Source organism: Narcine bancroftii, chromosome 6 (assembly GCF_036971445.1).
Source record: "Narcine bancroftii isolate sNarBan1 chromosome 6, sNarBan1.hap1, whole genome shotgun sequence".
NCBI lineage: Eukaryota > Metazoa > Chordata > Chondrichthyes > Torpediniformes > Narcinidae > Narcine > Narcine bancroftii.
Genome location: NC_091474.1, coordinates 14465498 through 14481387, shown reverse-complemented (window position 1 = coordinate 14481387; position 15890 = coordinate 14465498). Strand labels below are relative to the sequence as shown.

At 40.7% G+C, this 15890-nt stretch overlaps 1 protein-coding gene and 1 long non-coding RNA gene across 24 annotated transcripts in view; one reads left to right on the top strand and one right to left on the bottom strand.

Moving 5' to 3' along the window:
- LOC138735739 (disks large-associated protein 4-like) overlaps positions 1-13963 on the bottom strand; it is a 482104-nt gene extending 468141 nt beyond the window's left edge. For all 22 annotated transcript variants that reach the window (XM_069884077.1, XM_069884055.1, XM_069884063.1 and 19 more), the window contains exon 1: positions 13805-13963. The gene's annotated coding sequence lies outside the window, so the exon portion shown is untranslated. The remainder of the gene's footprint in view (positions 1-13804) is intronic.
- A 71-nt stretch (positions 13964-14034) lies between these two features.
- The window catches only part of LOC138737425 (uncharacterized), a 67517-nt gene continuing 65661 nt past the window's right edge, over positions 14035-15890 (top strand). For both annotated transcript variants that reach the window (XR_011340903.1, XR_011340902.1), the window contains exon 1: positions 14035-14582. This is a non-coding gene — a long non-coding RNA (uncharacterized lncRNA). The remainder of the gene's footprint in view (positions 14583-15890) is intronic.

The following is a 15890-nucleotide window of genomic DNA, read 5'->3' as shown; positions in this document are numbered from 1 at the left end:
TTAGAAAGGAAGAGTTTCAGCCAATTGGACCTACAACTGAGAGTTGAGACCAACAGACCAACAGAAAGCCCATGATAAGGACATGATGCCACAGTGGTGGCAATGGTGTAAACAGAAATGAATGTAACAATGTACACTGATGAAAATGTATGGAAACAGAACTTTGAACCATTTTCCTTTTGTATTTTATTTTCGTTGTGAATAAAGTTTATGATTGTCTAAAAAATTCAATGCTGGAGGATCTCAGCGGGTCAGGCTACATGGTATCATATCAGCATCTGTAGTTTTTGTGTTTCATTGAGGTTCAATGTTCATTTTATTTAGAGCACTGAGAAGAAGTAAACACATCTGAAGCTCAAAATGGTTGCGTTTGAAAATAGCTTTATTCCCATGGATGCTGGCTACAACAGTCAAGAGCAGGAGTACAGTTTGAACCTGAAGTCTTTAAGATGCAGAATCCAGTGAAGACATCCAGCGTTTCATTTGGTACTTGTAAAGAATCTGCTTAGGATCGGTCAAATGCACGTAATGTCAATCCAGCAGTATGGTTAACCATAATCGACCTCTGCTTATACATGGGCAACCATCATACCCACCACTCAAACGAATAGCAAAAGAAAATGGTCATAATCTTGGGTGTGTACAAGTCAATATTTGCAGGAATTTCAGTTCACAAACTGTTTGTTGACAATTTACCTTGGACAGACAGTGGCATTTAAAAATCGCTTCAGGGAAAAATATTTCAGATCATATGCAAACTGTGATATGGAATTAAGGTTATTGTGGCACTGTTAATTAGATCACAGCATGCATGGATCTTTAAAATAATAAACTGTGCAAGTTTTAATATTTATGTATGCTATTTGTTAGCACGTCAGATGCTTTCAATCACAACCAGTAATGTAATCATTTAATTTTGGTGGCTAACACACACAAATTGCCTGTAATACCTATGTTTTTAGCCCCCTGCTCTACTCGCTTTACACCTACAACTGTGTAGCTCAGTACGACAATAACACCATCTGCAAATTTGCCGATGATACCACAGTAGTGGGTTGTATAAAGGGAGGGGATGAGTCAGCAAATAGGAGGGAGATTGAAAACTTGGCTGAATGGTGCACCAACAACAACCTTGCACTCAATGTCACCAAAACTAAGGAGCTGATTGTTGACTTCAGGAAAGGAAAGCCAGAGGTGGACAATCCAGTGATCATTGGGGTAATCAGAGGTGGAAAGGATGAGTAAATTTAGATTCTTGGGAGTCACTATCTCAGAGGATCTTTCCTGCACCCAACACACCAATGGCATCGTGAAGAAAGCACATCAGTGCCCTACTTCCTCAGGAGTTTGTGGAGGTTTGGTAAGGACATCAGAAACCCTGGCAAATTTCTTTAGATGTGTGATGGAAAATGTGCCAACCGGCTACAATCATGGTCTGGCCTGGGGACATCAATACGTCTGAGCCTAAAGCCCTCCAAAAGGTAGTGAACACAACCAAGGACATCACAGGGAAAATCCTCCACATTATTGAGTACATTTACAGGGAACGCTGCTGTTGGAAGGCAGAGGCAATGATCAAAGACCCATCAGAAAAGAGGTATAGGTGCCACAAGACTCAGGCCACCAGGTTCAGGTACAGCTGCTGCTACTCCACCATCAATGACAAACTCATCAGAGACTCATTTAAAGACTCTTATTTGTGCACTTCAGTGATTTTCTTTAATTCTCTCCGTATTGCATAGTTTGATTACATTTGTTATCTGTTTACAGTTCTTTTGTTTACATGTTTCCGCTGGGTACAGTTTACTTTTTGGACTACCAATTAGTGGTAATTCTGCCTCACCCATCAGGAAAAAAAAGAACTCTCAGGGTTGTATGTGATGTCATGTATGTTCACTGACAATAAAGCTGAAATCTGTCTCAGTGCTCAATTTGAATGCATTTTGACCAAATACAATCATGAACTTTGCTTTTTCATCAATTTCAGATTTCATATATATTTAATCTGGCTGATTATCGGTTGATTTTTAAAATATATAACATGATTCAGAGTGATTCAAAGGTTAAAAGCATGTGCAAGTTTCACAAATGGTTATTTTTTTTGATAACTTTATTTATTCGTTCAACAAGGTTACTACATACAGTAAAAAAAAGTACATATTATGAACAATGAAAAAATTATATATAAAGAGAAAACAGAAGAAAGAAGAACCCCCCCCCCTCCCCCTCTCAGCCAGCTCTCTTTAGGAGAGCCAAAGAGAAAAAAAAACTGAAACATATTTACTAAAATCTAATCAAGGTAAATTTAAATGTAAATATTCTGAATATAAAGAACACTTATTAAGAAAAAAAGAATAATTATCATGTAAAATATACGCGATTTTTTCCATTACCAAACAAGTTTTTATCTTATTTTGCCAACTATTAATATTAATGACATTAGCATTTTCCCATGTACTTGCTATACATTTTTTTGCTACAGATAAAGCACATTTTCATTAGTTTGTCCCAGAAGCAAAAATGCATCCGAAATAAATGCTTCATCATCCACATTCGGTGCATAAATGCTAAGTCCAAAATTCATTTAAAAATCTTACAATTCAATTTAATAATATGTCCTGCATTCATTTCCATTGATTGTAATTCAAAAGATAAATTTTTATGTATCAAAATTGCTACTCCCTTAGCTTTGGAGTTAAATGAAGAAGAAAAAACATGTCCAACCCAGTCCCTCTTCAATTTCATACTTTCTTTTTCATTCAAATGTGTCTCCTGTAAAAAAGCAACATCAATCTTCATCTTTTTAATTAAAGCCAAAACTCGCTTACGCTTGATCGGGTTGTTTAATCCCTGAACATTAAAGGTAGCAAATTTCAAATTTGACATATCTAATACAATTGCTAAATACCAAAAATAATCACAAAATTAATAATAACAAAGAGAATTTTTTTATATAGGACACTCAAATTAAAATATATAGGCCCTCCAAATAAAAATAATATTCGTTAATAAGAGAAAAGAAAAACAAAAGAAAACAAAAAAAATGACCAAAAGGTAGTAACTCCCTAAAATTAGTGAATTACCCACTAATGACTGATGACTAACAAAGAGGTTAGTGCAATCCCTCCTCCCCAGCCAGCCAATCAAAAATATTAACATAGTACAAAAAAAAATCAGCCTTGAGATTCCAGTCCAGATGGTGAACTCATTTCAAGAGTAGGTGAGCTCTTTTGATTCCCGTTCTTTCCACTTCTGCCATTTTGCCCATTTCCAAGTCCATCAGATTTTCTTTTAGGAGATAATGGTGGACTTCTTCTTTGTCCTCTGACATCTGGTAACGAATTAGCAAAAACCATTGCTTTATGCTCACTCTCAAAGAATTGAGACTGATAGTTTCCATAAAACACTTTCAACACAGCAGGATAACGAAAAGCAAATTTGTAACCTTTACGCCAAAAAACATCTTTAACTGGATTAAATTCACGTCGGCGTCTGATGATATCTTGACTCAAATCAGGGTAGAAGAAAACTCTACTATTCTGAACTATCATTGGAGCTTGCCTTTGTCTTGCATTTTGAACTGCAAGTTGAAGAATTGTCTCTGTCCAAACAGTTCAAACAACGAACTATCACAGCTCTTGGAGGTTGACCAGGTAGGGTTGTTCTTAAAGCTCTACGTGCTCTTTCCAATACCAATCCATCAGGAAAAGACTCTTCCCCCCAACATCTGGGGAATCCAATTTAAAAAAAAAATTGACAGGATCTTGACCTTCTATACCTTCTGGCAAACCCACAATTTTCACATTATTTCTTCAGCTTTGATTTTCCAAATAGTCTATTTTTTTTTTGTTAACTCTTTTTCCTGGGCTTCTAAATCTTTAACTGATTTTTCAACCTTTACTATTGTTTCTGTATTGGATTGCGCCTAATGTCTCCTATAAACTTCCCTCCCTTAAATTTGTACATATATCTTCGGGTGTTTGCTGATTCTGCCCGAGGAAACAGATGCTAACTGTCCACCTTAAGGTGCCTCTCATAATCTTGTAGAACTCAGTGAAGTCTCCTCTCATCCTTCTATGCTCCAAAGTGAAAAGTCCCAGCTCTGTTCACCTTGACTCAAAAGACTCGTTTCCCAATACAGGCAACATCCTGGTAAATCTCCTCTGAACCCTCTCCATTTCTTCCACATCCTTCCTACAATGAGGTGACCAGAACTGAACACAATATTCTAAGAGTGGTCTCACCAGAGATTAGTTGAGTTGGAACATGACCTCTTTACTCTTGAATTCAATCCAAATCAAATCCTTAAAGAGGTACATTTACTACAAAACCAAATATTTGAAGTGTTTCTCTGAACAAATTCAAGACACAAAAATGTTTTCCTTGCTGAGGTTTTTTTAGAAATATTTTGCATGACTGGGACCTGCAAATTTTTCCAATGATAGGGAAATGGGACTCTAATGTGTCTGGACAATAGTAGTTTGCAAGATAGTGCACTACCTCATCATGTTCCAGATGCTTAGACTCAAGTTTCTTGATGCCATCCCAAATGCTTTTCCTCCACTCCATAGATGAAAAATTCTAAGTTGTATTTTTTTTCAGGAATGTGGACCAGGGATCTGAACAATGTGACTTGCCCAATGGGGCAGTTTGAACACAACTAGGGCCTCAAGCTGGGGAGGATGACCTCCGTTCAGTTTTGGAAAGGCACAATTGGGACTTACTCCAGTGCTTCCCCTCCTACAGGAAATCCCAGAGGACCTAGAAGTGAAACCAGAGCAAGGAACGACATATTTTAAGCCAAACACGAGTCTTGATCTTCAAATGCTTTTTTCCTCCCTCAGACAACTAAAGGTTGTCTGACATACTGAAGATGATGGAAACTCACATTGTCATGATCTTCTTTCACTCACTGTGATGTGGTTCAGATGATTATGAGGTGGGCGACATTTTCTTACTGTGAATCATTATTGACAAAGTGTAGTGTTGCGCAGTGGGGCTGGAGGTTGATGTTAGGAAGCTTATAGGGGACTGCTGCTTTCACAGCTGTCGAGTCTTAGGCCCATTCTCTTGAGTGCCTTGGTGAATAATGAATTTAAGGCGATTCGGTATGACATCAAAGACTCTCAGAAACGTCTACAGGTGTACCATGGAGAGAGTTCTGGCTGGTTGCATCACTGCCTGCAACAAAGGAGCCAAAGCTCAGTACAAGAAAATATTCCAGAGGAGAGTTAACTTGGCCTGCAAAATCACAAGCACCAGTCTTCACTCCATTGAGGATATATACAAGAGGTGGTGGCTGAAGAAAGCATACTCTGTCCTCAAGGATCCCCACCACCCATGCCATGCTCTCTTCACTTTGCTACCATTGAGAAAAAGATACAGGAGAATGAAGACGAGCACTCAGCGGCACAAGGACAGCTTCTTTATCTCTGCCATCAGATTCCTGAATGAACAATGAACCGCAGACAATGCCTTACTTTGGCTTTTTCTTGCACTTTAGTTTTAAATTTATTTTGTAAGTGTTATGAACCCAACCCCAAAACACAGCAGCAATAGATATTCACCGACAAGTAATTACTTAAACAAAATTTAATTATCTTTAAACACGATAACAGAATCAAACTTTAACTTACCTCTATTAACTTAACTAACCCAACTTAACCCCCTTCTAATTCTAAGCGACATGTATGATGTGTGTGTAAATTTAAGAAAAGTTCTTTGGTTCACAGTTCAATCTCACATCTCATTCTTCCAAGTTCACTGGTTGTAGGCAATTCTTGTACTGTGCACGGAATTTAACATGCATAGAGTTCATCAGGCTTTGGCGCTCGAAAGGTAAATCTTTACCATTCAGGCAGCTTCTTTGTAGGTTTGCAGAGAGAGAGATTTGTTGTTCCAGGATTTCCACAACTGAGGTACCACCATTAGTCTCCTCAATGACTTGCTGCCTCATCAGGGTTCTCCAGATGATAACCTCTTTCTTTCAAGCTACCATAGAGTTCCTTTCTGTTCCACTTATTTCAAGATAAACATCAGACAGATAGCACTTCCAGCCATCCGCCGCTCTGGAGCTTTTGGTTTCATTTCCAACAAGCTTTTCCTGCTTGCTTCAGTTGTGACTGTTCAGTCGCTCCCTCTCTCTTCATCTCCTAATTGCTAGAAAGCCTGTGTGACTCTCTCACTTACAAAAAAACCCCACCTTCTCCATCAAACAATAGGAGTTAGTCTTTTGCTCCCATCTGTTATTTTAGGTAAACAAGAACCCAGGAGTGAGTCCTTTGTTCTCACTGCAACCATCAGTAAAGAGCTTTAGGTGCCACAAGACTCATACCACCAGGTTCAGGAACAGCTGCTCCCCCTCCACCATCAGACTCCTTAACAACAAACTCAATCAGGGACTCATTTAAGGACTCTTACTTTTGCACCTCATTGATTTTTTTTCTCTCTCTCTGTACTGTTTACTTACATTTCTTTATTTGTTTATATGTGCACATTCCAGATTTTTTTTTATTTGCAGTGCCAATGTGAGTCCTTTGTAGATCCTTGCAAACAGCCAAAGTGTCTCCAGTCCAAGACAATGGTCTATTCATTTTATGATGTCATTTCAATTAGTATCTACTTGTGAAATGTGCATAGCATTCTCCATAGTTTCTGTAAAGTTCACTAAATATGAATTCTTCAGTATTTCAATTAAGATCTGTTTTAAAATGTGTGCATGCATGTAACCTACTCTAATTTTACCAAATTCTGCCAATATTTATTTGCATTACATTAGCTGGTTTATTTAAATATTTGCAAAATAACAAATTTTGTGACGTATTCGTGACAATAAATCCTGATTCTGAGAAACTAACAGTTACTTGGAGCTCTGCCTCCAATGTATGGAAGCATAAATATTTCAGATTTATTGTCAGAGTACCTGACATCGCATACAACCCTGAGTTTCTTTTTCTGTGGGTGAAGCAGAATTACCATCGGCACTGCAAATAAAAAAAAATCTGGAATGTGCACATATAAGCAAATAAAGAAATGTAAGCAAACTGTGCAGTACAGAGAGAGAAAAAAAATCAATGAGGTGCAAAGGTAAGAGTCCTTAAACAAGTCCCTGATTGAGTTTGTTGTTAAGGAGTCTGATGGTGGAGGGGGAGCAGCTGTTCCTGAACCTGGTGGTATGAGTCTTGTGGCACCTAAAGCTCTTTACTGATGGTTGCAGTGAGAACAAAGCATGTACTGAGTGGTATGGATCCTTGATAATTGCTGCTGCTCTCTGAGTGCAGCATTCCCTGTAGATGTTCTCAGTGGGAGGGCTCTGCCTGTGATGTCCTGGGCTATGTCCACTACATTTTGCAGGGCTTTATGCTCAGGTAGATTGGTGTCCCCATACCAGACCGTGATGCAGGCGGTCAGCATTCTCACCTGCATTCTCTAACATAGGTGACCTTGGTTCTGGAATGCAGGAAATGGAGGATACATGATTCATTCTGTAAATTAGATCAATTTCAGCAGGAAGTTTGTGGAAGGTTATTGCAGTATTGTGGTGAGATAAATTAAAAACGAGAATGCTTCAATGAAAAAAAAATGATCACCAACGATATAAGCTGCATCACTATTGTTTGCTAACCCAGGTGAGATTTGGAAGATTCATTGCAATGGATAAAATCAGTTACTGTGTGCAAGAGAGTGCAGAAGAGATTGATGAAGACATTGCCAGGATTGAGGAATTTTGGCTGTGAGAGTAGATTAAATAGATTAGTTCGTTCTCTTTGGAATAAAGAAGGCTGAGGAGTGATTTAATTGAAGAGCACAAGGTGACAAGCAATTACAAATTTTGAGTAAATGTAAAGAACGCATTTCCCCTCAACAAAGGTGGGGCGGGGGGGGGGGGAAAAGACCAATGGTTATTGATTTCAAGTTATTTTCAGAGGAATGAGAGGGGAAATGACAAATAAATGTTTTCACCTGGGTTTGAGCCATCTGGATCTCGGTCAAGGAAGAGTGATTTAATTCCTCTATCATGCTAAAAATTGCCCGAACATGCAATGAAGATCTGTGACCTGCAAGGCAATGGAACTCTTGCTGGAAGATGGAACAAAATTGGCTTGACACAATGGGCTTTTCAGTACTATAAATTTTCTATAATTCTAAAATAGCCATCACAAGCTCAAACAATCGTGGGAAGAACAAGCAGGTGTCTTTGACTTGCTGTTGTCCACAATAGTGTAAGGAACAAAATATTATTTTATGATGGCAATTGCAAATTTGTGCAGGAGGTTCCTTTCTTCAAACTCAAAGTTGACCATGCAGAAACAAAAAGAACATCAATCTTTCATCTTCAGCAGGTGACCTATAACTTTACAGGACAGGTTGACTTCAATGAAATCAGGTTGCCTCCATGTGATTTCTGTCACATCATAAAAGATTTATCTTTGCCAAGAAGATGTTGAGAATCATTATGACCTCCCCACTGATGTCTTCTGGGGGGATTCCATCCATACCTGCTGCTTTGCCACTTTTCAGTTGTTCGATTGCCTTATATGTCTCATCCAGGGTGGGAACCTCATCCAGCTCTAGCCTTAGGGGCTGTTGAGGGAGCTGGAGCAGGGCGGAATCTTGGACTGAGCGGTTGGTACTGAAAAGAGATTGGAAGTGTTCTGACCATCGGTTGAGGATGGAGATCTTGTCGCTGAGGAGGACTTTGCCGTCTGAGCTGCGCAGCGGGCTTTGGACTTGGGGTGAGGGGCCGTACACAGCCTTTAGAGCCTCGTAGAAACCCCTGAAGTCGCCAATGTCCGCGCTGCGCTGGATGGGTCACGTCTCCAGAATGGAGGACCATCGCCTTCCCAAGATCGTATTATATGGCGAGCTCTCCACTGGCCACCGTGACAGAGGTGCACCAAAGAAAAGGTACAAGGACTGCCTAAAGAAATCTCTTGGTGCCTGCCACATTGACCACCGCCAGTGGGCTGATAACGCCTCAAACCGTGCATCTTGGCGCCTCACAGTTTGGCGGGCAGCAGCCTCCTTTGAAGAAGACCGCAGAGCCCACCTCACTGACAAAAGGCAAAGGAGGAAAAACCCAACACCCAACCCCAACCAACCAATTTTCCCTTGCAACCGCTGCAATCGTGTCTGCCTGTCCCGCATCGGACTGGTCAGCCGCAAACGAGCCTGCAGCTGACGTGGACTTTTTTACCCCCTCCATAAATCTTCGTCCGCGAAGCCAAGCCAAAGAAGACCACTGATGTGCTGAATGGATCCCTTGGAACCATGAGAGATTTTGCACAAAGGCTTCAGATCTTCATCTAATTTAACTTTATTTTCAGCTCAAAGCATGGTTTCCCTTCCCTGGTTGGCAAAGATAAATGTAATTTCCATGAACTTTTGATCATGAAGCAACCATGTTTCTTTGAGGAATTGCTAACAATCTTAGTTGCCTCCTTCCAATGGCCAAAGAGCAGCTCCCAGAATCACAGTGTATATTCCATCTATCCAGAGGCACAGTGAGCATGATCTTCACTGAGCAATATCTCCAACAAAAAGGCAAGAAGCTGTGATTTCTGACAGATCGGAACCAATGCCACCACAATTTCTTCAGTGACCAGTTTCAAAACCCTGGGCTATTGTTCATCTGGTCTAGATGATTTATCCACCTTCAGTCCTTTCACTTTCTCAGCACCTTCTCCTTGGTAATACCAATTACACACAATTCTGTCATCTCCCTCTCCCAGGCCAATATCTCAGGCACTGACACCTGAGGTTACTCTTAGTTAGCCATGATAGAGAGGCCGCCATACTCACATGCCCAAAACATGACTCTCAAAATAGACATTCTTTTCTAAGCTGTCATGGGAGAAGATTACCAGGTAGATGGAGAAAGCAGTTTAAGAATGTGCTCAAAATGTTCCAGGAAGAAATGATACATTCCCAACATCTACTGGGAATGTTTGGTTCATGACTGTTGAAAATAGAAAAGGAACATTGAGGTTAGTTTTGATCATTTCAAGGCCTCACATTAGGATTGCATGGAAGCCTTGCATGAGTGGTGGAAGGAACGCAAGACCCCATAAAGCACTCACCTGCCTGACCCATTGGCTGCCTCCTTCCCCATCGACACCAGAGTCTCTGGTGCCTACAGTAGCGGCAAAAATTGGAGGACAAGCAAGCCTTCTTCAGTCTGAGCATCCGTCCAAGAACACGGACCAGCTGAAGGGACCTAATCCTTACTGATGGAATGAATTTGAATTTTAGTTGATGTACATGATCCTTAGATGTTGTATATTGTCACATTTTTTGACAATGAAAAGAAATTCAACTAAATGGCAAAGTGCCTCTTGTGCATTCTTCAGCCATTTTTTGTTGTTGTTAATCACCACGCACTCTTGAATAAATATTGGACAAATATTTTGGACCTTCATTTTTAAGGTCAAATAACTTGCACCTTTCCTCAGCTTATTTCCATTGTTAAACCTCCTCATGGAGCAGGAGGGTGGCACGGAGGCACCACCGTGGTGCAACAGTTAGTGATGCTGTCTCGTATTCCAAGGACCTGGACTTGAATCTGAATTTGTGTGGAGTTTCTGGATTTTCTCCCATGCCACCACCAGAGCTGGTAGGTAACTTGATAACTACGTACAGGGAAATGGCAAAAAATGAGTTGTTGGCTGTAAGTGAGTGAATATGTTGTATTGCTACAGGAAAATAAGGAGGGGGGTAATGGAACTGATCCACTGGGAGCAGCATGGGCTGAATAACCTCCTCCTGTGTGGCAAGAAGTAACAGATGATGGAGAAGCCAAGACAACTCCATCTTTGGCCAAGAATCAATATATTTATGAAAATGAGAAGAGTTTGTCACATACACATGTCCAATGTGCAAATGCAATGAAACTCTTATTTGCAGAGGCTTCCGATGCTTATAAGTAATAATAAAAAACAAAAAAAGACAATAAATATAACAGGAAGATAAAATAAGAGAAATAAAAACATTCACAGTCAGGAGTGCGGCTGGATTTTTGGTGGTGTTGCAATGGTTTGGGTGCCATGGGAGGTTTAAGAGTCTGACAACTATTGAAAGTAGAAGTCCCGGACTTCAGGCTTCTACCTGAAGTCAGCAGTGAAAAGAGAGCATTGCCAGGTTGATGGGCATCTTTTATGATGCTGGCTGCCTCCTTGAGGCGGTCCCTCACGGAGATGTCTTTGAAGGATTTTTTAAAAAATGTGTGAAGCATCACAGGCTGTTGAAGTCAGATACCTGAAAGTAGCCAATGGCATTCTAAAGAGTAGACACAAACTTTCAGGAACCAGCACCCCACATGAAACCCACAGTCAGAACTCTTGAAACAATGAATTAGCAACTCCCAAAGAAGAAACAATAAAATCAATGAACTAATGACATTATTTCCACAGTTAATTTTCAAACCAAAATAATGCAAATGTTTAAAATTAATCATTATTAAACTGGATATATGCTGATATCCTGTAGGAAATTCATTTGTGAAATTTGTGTTTCTTACTTGGGTTCGAATGATTTTTTGCTCTTTTCCTAAAACAACTTGTTTTTCTAAAAATATGTTGGAGCACCATGATATTTCAGGTATTAACATGAGTCATTCAGACTTGGCTATTGATATCACAGCTTGCTCTTCACAATGGCTTTTCAACTTCCTCTTTAGTTAAAATTTCCTTTTGTTTAAATTTACCTTGACTTCATTGTCATCCAACCTGGGGTTTAACCTCATGCAGCTAAAAAGAAAGCAGATATTGTCCAGATCCAAAAGGCTGACACTTCATTGAGGTTTGGAAAATAATGTGAAACAAAACAAGTTGAAATGCTGAAAACGTAATTTCATTGATGCTGTGGCACTAAGATCAATGGAGCTCTAACACAGATGACTTGAGAGACAAAAGATTTGTACTTAGCCATACAAATATGTTCCAAGTTCAAATGAAGTCAGTATAGCCTGACTTAATGCAAATAATCATTTACAGTGATAATAAATTCCTATTTATTGGAATGTTTGGCATCACTGGAGAACTCCAGAGAGCTTGGATTGACAGGTAAAGATATTCTTTTTTCAAAAAGGAAGCACGATTAAAATCTTGATTATCCATTGGAAAGTGAAAGGGAGGTAAAAATAGTAGAAACACAGAAATGATGGAGGAAATCAGCAGGTCTCGCACCGTTCATTAGAAGTAAAAAGATAGAACTGAAGTTTTGGGCCTGAGCTACTCTTTGAACTATGAGCAATAAGCGGGCAGGGGTCTGAACAAAAAGGCTGAGAGAGAAAGGAAGAAATGACAGGGGGAGCAGCACAGGCCAACAAGCAAAAAATGAACATGGAGAGGAGAGCAGGAAAGGAAAGGCGAGAATTAATCGGGGGAGTGGGGAGAATTAATCGGGGGAGTGGGGAGAATTAATCGGGGGAGTGGGGAGAATTAATCGGGGGAGTGGGGAGAATTAATCGGGGGAGTGGGGAGAATTAATCGGGGGAGTGGGGAGAATTAATCGGGGGAGTGGGGAGAATTAATCGGGGGAGTGGGGAGAATTAATCGGGGGAGTGGGGAGAATTAATCGGGGGAGTGGGGAGAATTAATCGGGGGAGTGGTGTGGCTCTGTGAGGAAAGGGAAGGAGAAAAAGAGAGAGCTAGAGGAAAGGAGAAATAGGGCTGGGGAAGGAGAGAGGTGTGGGGGGGGGGGGGAGAGGGGGGAATAACAAAAACCGGAGAAGTTAATATTAATGCCATCTGGATGAAGGGTGGCCAGATGGAATACAAGGTGTTGTTCATCCAATATGTGGGTGATCTCAATCTGGCAGTGCACGTGACCATAGACAGACATCTTGGGACGAGAATAGGACAGCGAATTGAAATGGATTTTCCTTCAGGAGATCCCGGCTATTGCAGCAGAGAGAGAGGGTGCTGAGCCAAGTGAACTACCAGTTTACATCCAGTCTCTCCGACGTAGAGGAGACCATAACGGGAGCACCAGATGCAGTAGACGACCCCTGCAGATTCACAAGTGAGGTTTTGGGGTCCCCGAATGGTGGTGAGGGAAGAGGTGCGGGCGTGTGTCGCATTTTATGCCGTCACAGGGTTAGGTGCTAAGGGGGCGATGGCTGAGAAGGGAAAATAGTGGGCTCAAGGTTCTACTCCAGTGATTTCTGCATAAAAATTTCAGCTTGTGCTCCAGTGCAGTACTGGGGTGTTGCATGGCCATAGGTGCTGCCTTTGGGATGATATGCCTGATTGAGGTCCTATCTGCCCTCTCAGCTGGACACAATACATCCCATAGTAGGATTTCAAAGGAGTGCAGGAGGGTTATCCTGATGTCCTGGCCAGTATTTATTCCTCAATCATTCATCAATGTGAAATAACACAAGCATGTTGTTCTGTGGTTGTATATTACATTCAAATTAGCTGTTGTCTCTGAATTTTTATAGCAACTCCACCTCAAAAGTCTGTAAAGTGAGTGCAAAACACTTGGAAGTGCCTTGAAAGGAGTGTTATGAACACTACAACTCGGCCACATGTGGGGATTAAACGATCATAGAATGTGCAATGTGAAAACATTAAAATCAGTCAACCTTTCATTAAAGGGCAAAGTGCGAACTCAGCCCAGGGGATATATCAATCAGAGAGAATCAATATTGTTGGAAGGGAGGAGTTGGCTGACAGAGGGTTGAACAGCAAACAGAACACATGCTGAAGAGGTCCTGACTGAGAAAGTAACATTGTTTCAAACTTCTGTTGGAGAGGCGTGATGTGAGGTGAGGAAGGAAAAAATAGGGCATCTGCCACCTGACCTTAATGCAGCATCTTGATGCTGTGTCATGGACCTCTCTTAACCCGCTGATTCCCAGGCCAGGGAGGTGCTTTGCATCCACCATCTCTTTCCTGATCGATCATGGGCTCCAAGCACCACTTCACACACTGCAGGGGCCTCAGTTCACACTGCCCGTCTCTCCCTGTACTCACAGGACAATACCACCCTCTGTGACCTCACTGGTGACCAAGCAGCTGGGGATCCTGGGCAACTCCCAGCTGAGGAGGGAAGGAAGGGAGTGTGTGCCTGGGGTGTTGGCGGTCTATCCTCGGCCACAGCAGCTGTAAATGAAGTCCATAGAGGGGAAGAATGTCCGCGTGACATTCCAAGCTCCATCCATCACCTTCTGTAGCTGTTTACAACTTGAACAGAGTAGCTCCCATGTCACAATGTTAGGTATCCAGCAAATCTGCTTTCAACGGTGTACCTACAGAAGATGTTGAAGGTCACAGGGGCATGCCCAATGCCCTTAGTCTTCACAACATGCTTTCTTCATTGAAACATCAACATGATTGGACCAAGTCAGCACATTGAATGTTTACTCCCAAAGAATTTAGATCTATCTGCTCTTTCCATCTCAGCTCCACTGATGAGGGGAACATTAATCGATCATTTCAAATTTAATGGACTTTCTACGTGACCAACCATCGTGATGAAGTAAAGCACAAAATTCTGTAGACACAACAGATGAAGTAAAAAAAAAACACAAAATGCTGGAGAAGCTCAGTAGGTCAAACGGTATTGTTTCTGTTACAAAGGTAAAGATACACAACCGACATTTCGGGCTTGATCCCTTCATTAAAGTATGAGAAGATGCTCCAAACAAAAGAGGAGTGGGGTGGGGGGGAGAAGGGGGTGGCAAAGGCAGGAGAGGATAGGTGGAGAAAGGAGGGAGAGGTCAGCAGCAATGAGCGGGAGGAGGGATGGTTGGGTGGGTGGAAGAACTGGGAAGACAGGGAAAAGGGGGAGGTAGAAAAATAAACAAGCAGTTTGAAGGGAAAGCAGTGAAGTCAATTGGCTGGAGAGTGCCCAGATGGAAAACAAGGTATTGTTCCTTATGCAGATGTGGAATAATGAGACAAAATCTAGGGCGAAAAAAAAGAGGGGGGAAAAAAAAAAATCGGTATGATTTTTTTCCCTCCTCATAATATTTTAACTTTTAAGCATAGACTGTCTTCCAAACATTTTTAAAATTCACTATGGCCAACCACCTATTTGTATTTAATATAAGATGGATTGCTCGACTACACCCCCCCCACCACCACCCCTCAGATCAGCAAGGATTTATTTTATCTTATAAATAATATCTCCCCTTAACAGCAAGTTTCGGTGGGATGGATAAGGGGAGACACAAACTAAACAGCATATTTTTTAAATGTGTGGGAGGATAAAAAGCTTGAGGGATTTTTGGTTTTAATGACAGGTAGACAGAGTACACAACAGGAAATTATTCTTTGGAGTAGTAGCCTCAATTGTAATATTTATTGTTATTTCCCAACAATAAACTTAATCAAAGGTGTCAAGGCTTTGGAAATGTGCATAATTTTTTTTATTTTAAACTAGTACCTGGATTTTCTGTGTTTGGTTTAGATTTCCAGAATTCACAGTAATTTGTTCCAATATCATTTATTTTGTTCTTAAATTGCTCTTTTCAAATCTTATTGCTTTCCACATGAACAATTAACACTATGAATTTAAAAAAAAATAAAATCACACAATACTTTCTACTCATACATTTTTGCAAGTTCACTCTGAATTCAATACGAGCTTCATATCCAACCAGACTTTTTAAATTATCTTGTCAGGCCAAAAGTAAGATTCACAAATTTGAGCAACATCTGTGTCATCTTTGATCAGCAGTATTCCCTTGAGAAGAATTGAAATATTACCAAAAAAACCCGGTATCCGGCACCTAAGGGGATTGCAGTTGCCAGATATGCACATTTTCCGGTTGATTGAGACACACTGTTACAATGCCTAACGAATACACCTGTGTTAAGAATAAGCAGTTAAAAAAAACACGAAGCACAAAATGTAAAGTAATTTGAAAAAAAAACTCAGTATCA